The 13084-nt window shown below is 33.2% G+C and overlaps 1 protein-coding gene across 40 annotated transcripts in view; it reads left to right on the forward strand.

The window, feature by feature from the left end:
• Adgrl3 (adhesion G protein-coupled receptor L3) overlaps nucleotides 1-13084 on the forward strand; it is a 798686-nt gene that overhangs the window by 121621 nt on the left and 663981 nt on the right. The window contains exon 2 of one of the 40 annotated variants that reach the window (XM_063240350.1): nucleotides 2465-2544. The exons of the other annotated variants lie outside the window; for them this stretch is intronic. The gene's annotated coding sequence lies outside the window, so the exon portion shown is untranslated. The remainder of the gene's footprint in view (nucleotides 1-2464; nucleotides 2545-13084) is intronic. 40 annotated transcript variants of the gene reach the window in all.

The raw sequence follows: 13084 nt of genomic DNA on the forward strand, positions 1-13084 counted from the left end.
TGGGTTACATAGTGAGTTCAAGACCAGTCTTAAGTACATAGCAAAGTCTTAAAACATTAAAAAAAAAAAAAAAAAAATAGAAAAAAAAATTGCCATAAAATGAAACCAAATGAAGCAAATGAAGATTTGGTTCTGTTGCAGTATTAATAAAAAGTTTTCAAGATGACACTACCTTTTGGCAGCAATTGAATGCCACATGAATTTATAGTGGAAGTGATTCGTTCCTATTTCCTGAAAATCTGTGTCCTATAGAATTACATTGTTTTAAGTATTATTTGTTACTCTTGTATTTGCAAAGTATCAGTCAGACAACAATTCTGTACCAAAACCAAAGCATTGATGATATGAAAGTTAACCAAATTATGTCCCTGTGCTCTAGAAACTTAATTCCAATTGGTGGAGACAGATTATGAAGTAATTATTTTAAAAAACGTACTAAACACATTCCAGAGAGTGTTAATTGCAATTACAGTCGTACAGATTACAGGGATGGAAGGTGATTTCAGGGTGAGGCTCAAGTAGGATCCATTAATAAATAAAATCTAGAATGAGACCCAAATGATAATCCTAGGATTATCTCAGATAAGCAGTGCAAGTGCCCAGAACTACAGACAGATTCAGTTTATGTCATGAGCAGGAAAGGTCTGTGTGGCTGGCATTTAATGTGGCACAGCAGGAAGGGTAAAAGGTAAAGTTAGAAAGAGTCTACATTGCATAGGTTCCTAAAGTGCAGACTATGAAACTGAGATTCTTCTCTCCTCTGTATCCTTTGGAGAATTATGAGAAGTGAGAAGAGCATATGTGACTTTCACTGTAAAAGAGATCTGTGTGTTGGCAGGCAGAATGGATAATGTACTGCAGGGGCGCTGGAGGTAACAGTGGAAAGCGGGCGGCCATACAGGGTTAGTGTTGTTTTATAGGTCAGACATAGAAAGGTTGCCTGCATTTGAGCAGCAAATTACTGAATTAACTAGATTGATCCAGGGTATTATTTAGAATTTTTAAATGAAGTTTAAATCGGTTTCATGCTTTTAAGTCTGTTTACTTTGAGATCATTTAAAATTTTTGAGGCTACTTTGTTGCCAGCATATATAAACTTATATATCTCTTTACCTCTTTCTCTTTATATTTCTGGAAACTATGTAAAAAGATATAGAGAATTTTAGAACATTCGTTATTGTTGAAAATATAGCAATTAAACTTTAAGTTGATGTAAGAATTTCTCTTAAGGATTTCAAGGTTTTAGATTTTCACCTATACTTGCTTTTGGTCAATATTTACTTCATTGTCTAGAAAAATATTATAGGGAAGTAAACTCTGACTCTTGGAAATCACTCTTGTGTAGACTCTGACTATTGATTTCTTTCTTCATTGTTATTGTTGCTTTTTGTTGTTGCTTTTAAGACAAAGTCTCTGTAAATTGCCCAAGTTGGTCTGGAATTCCCAGTCTCTAACTTCTTGCGTAGCTAGGATTAAAGACATTTGCTACCACACCTGGTTAACTGTATTGATTTCTAAATTATGTTGGTTCTCTGAAAACTTTGTGTAATCATTTTGATTGTGTAATAGATCTGTAACAATCCCACTGGCTGGATTACATGTTCTTCTAACACATTAATATATTTTTAGTGCTAAATTTGGGAGAGGATATGGAAGTGTAGTATCCTAGATACCCATATTTAAAGAAGTAACATTATTTTACAGTTTTCATACATAAAGGAGATGTTTTGGGAGGGTCATTTAAAAATGCTTTACTAGACTGTAAGACATTTTGGCCCACATATTAATAGTATTCTTATATGACTTTTCACTGTGTCATAATTCAAAGAGTGTTACACTGCATTCTTTATATACTGTCAGGATGCTTAGGAGTTTATGAGGACTGGAAAGAACTTTCCCTACATGAAAAGCTATCATTGTGTTTATTTCCTTGTATTAGGCCTGCACGCACACACACACACGCACACGCACACGCACACACACACACACACACACACACACACACACACACACATTTTCTATTGTTTTTGGTGCAATTTTGAAGGGCATAGTAAGAAAAGAGCTGAAAAATGTAAGTGTAAAGTGATGGACAAATGAGTACCTTGTCTCCCGTGATATATTTTGATTTTGGAATGAAAGATAAAAGTTGAATCATACAGCTTCTGGCCTAGCTACTCAGGGTCTCTATCAACCTTCTCCTGTGACACACCCATAATTTTAATAGCAAAATATCTTTTAATTTTTTATTTTTTTCTACCTGATACAAAAATTCAAGAGAGTAACTACTTTTATGAATTATAACAAGAAACCATATAGGATAAATTTGTAAATGAATGACTTTTATAATGATTATTTTATTTTAACAACTTTGGAAAATATTGTTCCAAGAAATATGGGGCACTTACAATGAAGACATGGATTTTGTCTTGGGTTTTACTAATGGGCCCAAATTTTATGTTCTCAGAGCTCTGCTTGTCTCATCAGCAAGAGAGATGGAAAGTTTACCCTGCTCTTATCACCAGGTTGTTTGGAGACTCAAAAAAGGTAATGCTTGGGAAAGTTTTTGAGTCATTAAGTAGTGTAATACTGTTAATTTTCAAAGTTTGAGTCCTCACGTCTTTTGAGAAGGATTAAGGGCACACAGTGTTGCACTGTCTGCAGCAGTCTTATCACTCTGCACTATGGAATTAGCTCATAATACACTACAGAACAGCAATGCCACCACCCACATAGTCAGCAGAGTCAGGCAGGAAGAAAGCTCTGTGACACCCTGTGAACTCCTGCTCTAAATACGGTGCACATCACAATTTTCATTTGGCAACTCTATATGTTATTGCAAAAGTGAAATACTCCTTTGCTCAAATTTTCTATATTTTTTTCTTGACACATTTTACATCTTAGGAAATTTAAAATATCCTAAATATTAGAATTTTTCTTGACTGCTACATCATTAATTAAATATATACTCAGCATTAAAATCATGAGAGATTTGACAAGTCATATATATTCCTTAATTTAATGCACACATTCCTTAACTTACTCTACACCAACCCTGGCACTAGTTTGCTCATTTTACTAGAAAGAAAACTGAAAGTTGGAGATCATACTTGGTTTCTTCAAAATAAGAACCAGTGAATGATGTAATTAGGAACTAGAGAAACTATATTATATTATCTTTCTTTTTTGTCTTTTTCCTTTTTATCGGTACCAGGGATCGAACTCACGACTGCCTGCTTGCAAGGCAGGTGCTTGTGCCACTGAGCTAAATCCCCAGCCCCTATATTACCTTTCTAGGTAATATTTTTGGTGAAAATTATTACATATAAATATAGCATTTCCAAAAACATAAAACACACAATTGGAAAATCTTCTAATTGTGGGAAAAGAAGATTCTAGTCCTCTCTACAACTATTGGAATGCATTAATAAGTAATTTTAGAAATATCTTCACATTAGTATTACTATTTCATGAGCCCAAAATATTTTAAACTTTCCTCTTATCTTTTAAGAATTTTGGATATATTTATTTGATTATAGTTACATCAAAGATAAGCATAACAATATCTGGCTAATTCCTAAAATTCTTGTTTTGTTTTGAGACAAGAGTCTGGCTTTGTAGTGTAAGCTGGCTTTGAACTTGCTTATGTACCTGAGGCTGGCCTTGAACTCGTAGTGATCCACTTACCTTAGTCTCCTGGGTGCTGGGATTACAGGTGTGCACCACCATGCCTGGCCTTAATTCCCCAAAATTGAATTTTATAATATTTAATAAGTCTAGTTTTATTCTCTCTTCCTATCAGTGTTATATATAGTTAGTAAGAATATCTGAAGACACAAGGTTTATGACATTCAGAATCAGTGGATAAAGGCCCAAATGCTAGTTCATTACTAATCTGACTGATTCGTTGTGGCTGAATTGAAATTTGAGCAGAACAGAGAATTTCTGTCTATGAAGTTGTTTGTAATTTTCTATATAATTTCATCGAGTATGTTGTTAGGTAATAAATTCCTGATTTCTTGTAATTACATTAATGTGCTTATATCTGACTTTACCTTAAATTTTATTTTAAAGAAGATAAAACCAAGGAAAACAACAGAATAAAATCAGTCAAAACAAACCAGTGTAAGTGATACAAGATTTCAAAACAATACAAAATGAACAATAGTTCATGCTGCTTGTCTTCAAAATAGCTACAGACACCTTCAGACATAGTAAAAATCAAACAGAACAGAATAGAACCAATAGAAATGAAACGATGAATACAATAACAGACTTCAAAACAACCCAATAATAAATCCAAAATGGCTACCATAATATATCCTGCTATCTTGAAATAACTGCTCATGCCATTGATATAATAAAACCAAACAAGATAAAACAGAATAAAACCTAACCCAGCAAAACAATGAAAATGATACAGGACTTCAAAAGAAGATAATTAACGATGACTGCCACCTTCAGAAGGAAATGTCCCCTGGATGCCATATTGCATGCCACTGTTTTCTCAACAGAAGATCACACCACTGTCTCTAGAGCTTAAGGTCAGTGAAAAACCAAACACCATAAGCAAGATGTATTTTTAAACATAAGTAGTATATAATTAAATATGAGCTCTTCATATTAGAAAATTGAGAGCAAAGCCACAGATTAAAAATTAATTTCAGATATAGATTGTATTTGTAATTTTTGTTGTTGGAAATAAGTAATAGTTTCTTTATACTATGCTTACGAAGATTTAACTAGTCAATCAGAAAATATGAAAATATTAAAAAATGACACATTTTGGGTATTGAATTTGAAAATATCTGTGGAATACTTTGTTCTGTATAGAATTCATATTTACTTTTATAGATTAAATATATTTTAAGTCATACATAAGCCCACAACAATTGTACATATTTATGGTGTACCATGTATGTGATTATCGCATACATGTATGTATTGTATAATGCTTAACACAGGTTAATCACATCAATCTCTTCAAAATTGATCATTATTTTTAAGGTGAAAACATCTCAAATGTTTTCTCTTGCCTTCTGAGAAATTCTGTATGTTGATGTGAACTATAGCCCGTTGCCAGGCAGTATGCATCAGAACTGCCTACTCTTGTCTGACCGGAAGTTGGTGGTCTCTGATGAACCACTCGTCTCGCCTGCCCTCTGCTCTTCTAGCCTCTGCTAACCATCATCTGTGCTCAGCTTCCGGGAGGGAGGTCAGCTCTTTAGTTGTGCATAGGGGCCAGATCATGCAGCACTTACTTTTCTGTGCCTGGCTTGTTTTACTTAATGCAATAACCTCCAGGTTCAGCCATGTTATTGCAAAAGACAAGGTTTCCCCTTTTTTTAAAGGCTATGTTTTGTAGAGTTAAGATTTTTAACATCAGTAGCCATTGTTTGCTTTTAATTGTTTTGTATATTTCTATCTTTGCTCCCACTATGTTTTCTATAAACATACTGTGAATTTAGTATTTATATGAGCACTAATAGGGATGGGCTAAATTTTACTAATCACCTGAATAGCATTGCCTCCTAAGGTGTATTTTATTTATTTATTTATTTATTTATTTAAATTTTATTTAAGGAGAAAAAGAAAAGCAGAAAAAGGGTACAAGTTATACAGAATTTCAGAAAAAAAAAACAACTAGGAAATCACTAGTTAATGGATTACATATTGTCATCTTAGAAATATTTGTTCAAGTTACAAAATTAAAGCATATAAAGTGAACATTCAAACAGTGAAACTGCAAACAGTTCTGTTCAATGATCCAACAAAACTCAGTAATATCATTGTCTATCTTATACATTTAAATATACATGCAGTTATATCGTTTAGAGCACTTTCTTTTCCTCTCTTTTGTACAATGACTATTACACATTTTGGGTTTTATTACTCCCACAGTTCTTATTACTTTTTTGGAAGAGAGTAAAACCAAATGTGACATAACAGAACAGAGTCGGTCAAATCAAAAGGGTGGACATAATAGATAATGTAAAAACATAATACAAGGTGATCAACAATGGTTACCATAATGCCTCCCGCTATCTCAAATAGAATTGCCTATATCATGAGTTACAATAAAATTGAACAAAACAAAACATTGCAGATATTACAGGTCTTCAAAAGTAGATAATAGTCAACCAGAATGGGCATCATAATGAATCCCACTATCTTCACAGCTGTTGTTGTAAGGTGTATTTTAAATAGAGCATGAAAGTCCAAAAGTGTCAAAGGATATCCTTATTATTACAGTAATAATAGAGTTCTTGCAAAGTATTCAATACTCTGACATTACGGCATCATTTGCTGACTGTGTTGCTTAAATATAGTATATGGACAATCTATAACAGACTTTGTACTATTATTATTTATGTTATAGTACAGTATTAGGATATTAACATATGGTCATATTCGAAGTCAGTAGTACTTTTAAAATATGAGTAAAAAGAAATTTCATAGTAACTCAACGGAAAATCACTTTGAATCTGTGCTTTTTTCACTCATTCTTACGTTTTTTCTGTATTTTTTCATTATACAAATATTTAACATGTTCTAATAATTGTAGGTGTTGAGAAACAGTTAAATAAAATAGAAGAAATAAACTCTCCTTTTTAAATCTATAGTCTGGCTTTTTAAAAACATAGCTAATTTGATAAACTTTTGTTCTCTTTTCTGCTAATTTTGTGGTGGAATTCTTTTGCTAATGGTTATATAAGATGTTAGTAGTACGTATTTAGATAAATAAATTATTTTGTGAAAAGTTAATTTTTAATAGCAAGATTAAATTGCTTATGATGAAACAGGATTAGAAGGCAGTCAGTGAGTGAACAAAAGCAATGATTATTTTATATTGTGAAGAAAACTTAAAAATATAATGACAAGAAACTGAGTCCTAAAGAGTTGTCGTTTGTCTATGATTGAAGAGGTAGGCATGCCAGGGCTCCCAGCTGAGACTGGAAGCCAGGTATGCTTGGTTCTGATATATTTCCTTTAACTCAAATAAAATCTGACATCTTAGATTTTATGTTACTCTTACCCATGCGTGAGAGTTCTCACTGTCTTTGTGCTGTACCTACATGTAGAGTTAGAAGGATCTTAGAGGCTTTTTGCCAGTGTGTGTTTATTATTACAGAGAAGAAATTCCTCTGAACTTAGAACCATCGTTACTACTGGAGTCCATTTGCAGGAGTATATTCCTTTATATCTCAATGCAAATTCTAGGAAACATGATTTGCATATAGGTTTACAATGAGCACTTTTGAGAATTATGTGGGACAATAAGCATTTATTACTTCCTAAAGAATTCTACAGAAGTAGCTACTTCATAAGCTTTTTTAAAATCATGAAATTTATATTTGAGTAGCTTATGCCTGATACCACCTTTGCAGTTGAAACTTACTTGTATCTTTTTCAACCTGATTTCCTCAAACTTTGAAGAATTTTGAAATTTTATGAAGAGTTTGGCTTTTATTCTAATCTATTATACACTAGACAGGATCTTTCAGTGAGTATTTCTTGATTATTTACTACTGTTTTTAGGTGCTGGGTGTGTATCTCAGTTAAATGTTGCATGAGACACAGAAGGGGATTCTAGGTCACTTTCTGTATTAGAGTTTTCAGTATAGAAAGTATTTACAGTCATGATGACCATTAATTTAATTTGTTCTTTTCATCTAAGATATAGACATCAAGAACAATTTGGATAGCAAACTAACATTGTTTCTAGTAGTCGCTACAATTAATTACCTAATATGGGAGTAGCTATGAAGTCTTATTAGGTAAGTTTTGAGTAGAAAAAAATTAATTTCAGTTTTTTTTGCGGTATTACTGATCTCCAACTAGCCAATTTTTCTAGTTTAAATAGAGTGGTACATGCATATTCATGTTTTAGCAGTACAATTCATAATCGCTAACTCCTTTTTAATTTAATTGTACTTTTAATTTAGGGATAGGTTCTCACTAAGTCGGCAAGACTGGCCGAATTTGGAACCTTCCTGCTGCAGCCTCCAGAACACTGGGGTTATGAATCTGTGCCATTGCACCAGATCTTACTTATATTCTGAGTTCAAGAATACTGGATAAGTAATTACCTCAAAAAAGCTAGATTTGTGTTGAGAAATTTAAAATTATTTTTATTTTGGGGAGCTCTTGCTCCTCTGCTTCGGGGTGAATTTTCAACACTATGTAGAGATTGAACTGTGTAGCTCTTCTTGCTATTAATGGGAATCTCTTAGCTAAATCTGCTCCTGCTGTGCTAAAATTGTACCCCCTAATGTTTGAGTAGTTGTTGTCTATCACGGATGTTAAAATAGAGTTATTATGGTCCACAGTATAAACATATATTTAGTTTAAATTTTTTGTTTCACATAGGGTTATGTGAGTTGTTATGTAGAGCTCAAATCTAATGCTCTACCTTTTAATATTGAAAATAATGGTGTTCAATGAACAAAGCCATACATTTTACTTCAAATAAGACAGAGATGCTGTGGTTCACTTTGAGTTCATTTTCTTCTCTGGTATGATTCTGAAAAGAAGTTACTACTGCCCAGAGTGAGAACATTCAGTGGATCTGAAAATAGAAAGTCATGGCAGAGGTATTCATGGAGATTTCCTCCTTTCCCCTATTGCCTTTATTTTTATTCTGTGTATACCAAAGCCTTCAAGAGTGTTCTGTGTAATATAAACTATATAGTGAGTCATATTCAAGTATTTTCCCCCTATTTAGTTTGGTTGAGTTACAAAAGTATGTCCTTTGAAACGTGCTTCTACTTTATTTTTCTATTTTACTTTCTATAGATTTTTATCCCTAAAATACTTTGCAATTCCATGTTTTTAAAATGTTTGATTTAGAGACTTTTAAGCCTTCTACAAAGCTACTTCAGATATTCACAGTATCATATGGTGTTTTGGGGTGATATTTAGTTATAGAACCTTTACATTTTATAAAACATTATGCTTTTGATCACTGAACAATGACAATTTCTTACCTAGTGTTTTCTGTTTAGAAAGTTCCATGTTAGAATTAGTTCTGTTTGCGTTAAGAAACATGTATACATGAAGTTTTGGGAGAAGTATGTGAAAGCTGATGTCCTCTGAAAATGTAACTAACTATATTAAATAAAATAGAAATTTATACTTGCATAGTTTGTCAAAGTTAAGACAAAGAAAGTTAATACCACTGGAAAAAATTTTACATTGCTGGAATAATACATTAATTCCACAGTAGGCCCTAATGAGTTAGCTGTCTGCATGTCAAGAACTCTTTTTCATTCATATTAATAATGTTATTGGCTATTACTGTACACTAGGGCTAAAATACCAACAGATTCCATAAAAGGAGAAAATTTACAAAGTAATTGGAGAGAAATCACACACTTGAGAATGATGAATAGCAATTTAAAGTTGTGTTTTCATTTTGTTTTGCTTTGTTTTAAGATGGGGTTTTATTCTGTTGCCCAGCCTGGGTTCAGACTCCTGGCTCAAAGGACCCTCTGCCTCCGACTTGTGACCATTGTGTCCAGCAAGGCTCACTGAGTTCGGTTCACATCTACCCGCTATGCGGATGTCTCTTCCTTGTACATAAAAACTACAGATCTGCAAGTTGAAAGAAAAGTCAATTCAAAGGGTTGAGGTTTTAGATTCCTGAGCATGATGTGATAGTTGAAATTCCCTTTAGGTTTGGAGTAGATCATCAAAGAAAAGGAGGCAGAGAAATATGTGAGAAGTTTAGAGACATAATAGAAATAAAGAGAACAACAAAGAATTTGAAGTTAGAAAGAGATTGAGAAAATGACAGATAAAGAACAATTTTTAAAAATACAGATTGATCAAATGTAAAGAGTAATCTAAATTCATGGTGAATGTAATCCCACCATTCTCAAAATTTTCCAAAGCAGTTATGGAGGTCCTCTTTCGTAAGTGTTTTTATGAACTGTGATCCAAACTGCTGTCAGATGCCATCCGATGGAAAGGCAGATTGTAAAAATCATACCAGATCTGATGTTAGCTTCTGGCTTTTCCTCAAAGTCCAAATGACCCTGAAGGGTAAATGTCTTGAACCAATTCAGGCCATTGAATCAGCCACAGCAGCAGAACTGAAGACTCTCCCAAAAAAGACCTTGCAGAACTACTGCAGAAAGATGCTAGAATGATGGGATAAGTCTGTTCAAAGCGAGAGGAAGTTTTATGAGAGGGACTTTTTGGTAATGTATCTCACTGTAATATATTTTAGAACATATATAAACATTCACCATATTTTATGATCTTACTTCAGTGTGCTATTCCATTGCATGTTACACAAAGAGACTGAGAAATGGCACTTGAATTTGCAGTCCTTGACTTTGTTGAATTTTTTTAAAGAGATGAAACTTGGGCTATAAAATACTGAATTGTGAATGGAAAAATAGTTGCTAATTATCACTGTCAAAGATTATTTTAGGAGCTGGCCATGAAAATAAGGAATCAGCTACAATGAGAGTGCAAGATGGCGAAAGTTAAGAGAAGATATTTTGCTGTTATTTCTTTGAGGTTGGCAAAATTTGTATACATTTCTCAGCAGGAAAATTTTCTAATACATGGACAAAAGAGGTCATTTCTGGGAGTGAAAGGAAGCTGTTTGTGTAAATACAGGACAACAGCCATACACTGAGACTGTGCCCACTAAGCAGGCATATGTTGATATCCCATTTTCAAGATGAAATAATTACATTTTACCAATTTTTAGTTCTAACTTACTGGGTTGGCTGGATTACCTAGCACAGAATGCTTTTAATTTAGCTTTCTTGATGAACAGAAACATCATTACATTTGTTCCTGAGATAATTGGATCTGCTAATTGGGCACAAGAATAGGCAGAACTTGTAAGGTCTGTGCCAATGGTTTCATTACTTACTGAGGTGTACCTTTCTTACAGTTCAAGGAAAAAGCAAAAGCACAGTATCTGACCTAAATCTTTTTACAGAGGATATATCTGTACCATGTAAAAGAGTATGAAAATGGACTGTAATATAAGAAAGCAAGAATTACAAGTTTCTAGAAAAAATGAATTTTTAGTTTAAACTTTACTTGCGACATATCAAAAATGACCATATCAGATATAGATGAAATTTTTCTGTGTATTTTAAGCTGTTCTATTTCTAAAGTAGATATTTACCTGCATATTAGGTTAGTAATGGTGGGTGGTTGGATTGGGTCTTTGTGCACTAGAATGGTCTCATTTGGTCTGACTTGTTAAACTAGGTAATATTCCTACTCCTGCTCCTGCCTACTCTACTGTTCTCCACAGTCCTTCAAGCTGAAAATTGATCTCCAGTCAATACTGTGCAGTGATTCAGCCACCTGTGCAATCCATTTCTCTCTGTGAATGAAATTCATTCTGGGAGACTTGATCATTATCCCCGCTGGGACTGACCCAGTTGAAAGGGTTGTCAGGCACCATAATATCTAGATGTGTGCACATTTGCCATAAAGAATGCTTTGCTCACGAAAGAGCTAAACTGAGCAGAAATGAAGGGCTTGCATTTATTGATATTTTTCTTTTTTCCTTTTACACTGCTAGAGAAAAAGCTACATAGTTAAAAATTAATTTTTAGCTTTGTTGTAAAACGCTCCTGTATTCTTGCACACGTCTTCATTGATACAGTTTCAAATAACTGTAAGTAAAACAAGTTTAGTAACTGAAAGAAAAGAGACCTGTTTAGATGCCTAATGAGACCCGAAAAATCTTGAGAAGTATTGTGTTAATTGTGTGTACTCACTCTCAAAAGGTGATAGTAATGTCAAATACTTTTCTTTTGGTAAGAGATCAAACCATCCTTTGTTTGAAATGAAGTCATTCTTTCAATGTTTCATAGGATTGTTTATTTTTTATTTCTACTTAGATTTATTTTTAAATGCAGAAATTTGATTTTTATCTTGATTTATTAAAAAATTACAAATGCTCAATAAAAATTTTCAACACAGAATACATAAACAAAATAAAATCATCTACACAGAAAGGAATTTTGCCATATTCTTTGTCCACATAATGAATTAATTTGCTGAAAACTTTTTTTAACTTAACAGAATATCATAACCATTTTTAAAAGTGAGGATTGTGTTTTCTTGTTCTCTTTCTGTAATTGTTCAGGACTCAATTATTATTATTATTTTTTTTTTTAAGACTTTCAGACTGTGAAAAATAGAACAGGGGTTTATACTCTTAGCACGCCTGTTTGTTAGTCTGGATGGACCGGAAATCCATCACAGAATTTCTGATATTGCAGCTTGTAGTGGTAATATATGGAACTTCTGTATGTCCATAAGCATGTGAAGCAATTCTCATAATCAGTTTCCTCCTCTGGAGGAACCTGATTCTCTGGAGAACCCTAAAGAGTGGTGGCAAACCTATGGCACATGTGCTTACAGCAGGCTGTTTGTGTCGTTGAAAGCTCTCAAAGGTTTGTCATCACTGCCCTGAGACAATCCACATGGGGCAGGCTGCCCTTGATTTTCAAATCAGTTAAGTTTCTGTGGAAAGATAATGGAGACTGCCTGCAGCAGACTGTGAAAATTATACATGCTTTCAAGACATGGGAAGAAAATAACCCTTAAAAAAAAAGAAAAAGAAAAAAAAATAAGCCTTTTGCATATTTTTTGTGGTCTTTGCATTGTAATCGATACATTAGTAAGTAAATTTCAAGATTAAAAAGTGCAAATTTTGAATTTTAACATACCTCTTTAACCTGACTGTCAGAGAAGTTGTACCATGAGGTGGTTGGTTCAATGCTGTGGTACCCAAAATGCTTTTATTCTTGAAGCTTACACCAGGAATATTGAGTTGCCATTTATTTTTGACAACCAAAATTTATGACCAATTATTATTCAACAAATTTATTGAAAAATGAATTTAAAATATCCTTTTCTCAGCATTTTATATTTTCTTATAATAAATTTTCTACTGTCATACTTTGCCGAACTTGTAGGGTTTCTCCCTAATGTTATGATTGATACTTTATCACTGATTATGGACTGATTTCTCATTGGGAATTTTGAATTGGAGGAATGCACACTTACATAAAACTAACTTTATAAATAAGAGTATTTCAAT

This window comes from Cavia porcellus, unplaced genomic scaffold (assembly GCF_034190915.1).
Source record: "Cavia porcellus strain 051 isolate PalLab524CR breed Dunkin Hartley unplaced genomic scaffold, mCavPor4.1 scaffold_30, whole genome shotgun sequence".
In the NCBI taxonomy this organism is placed as follows: domain Eukaryota; kingdom Metazoa; phylum Chordata; class Mammalia; order Rodentia; family Caviidae; genus Cavia; species Cavia porcellus.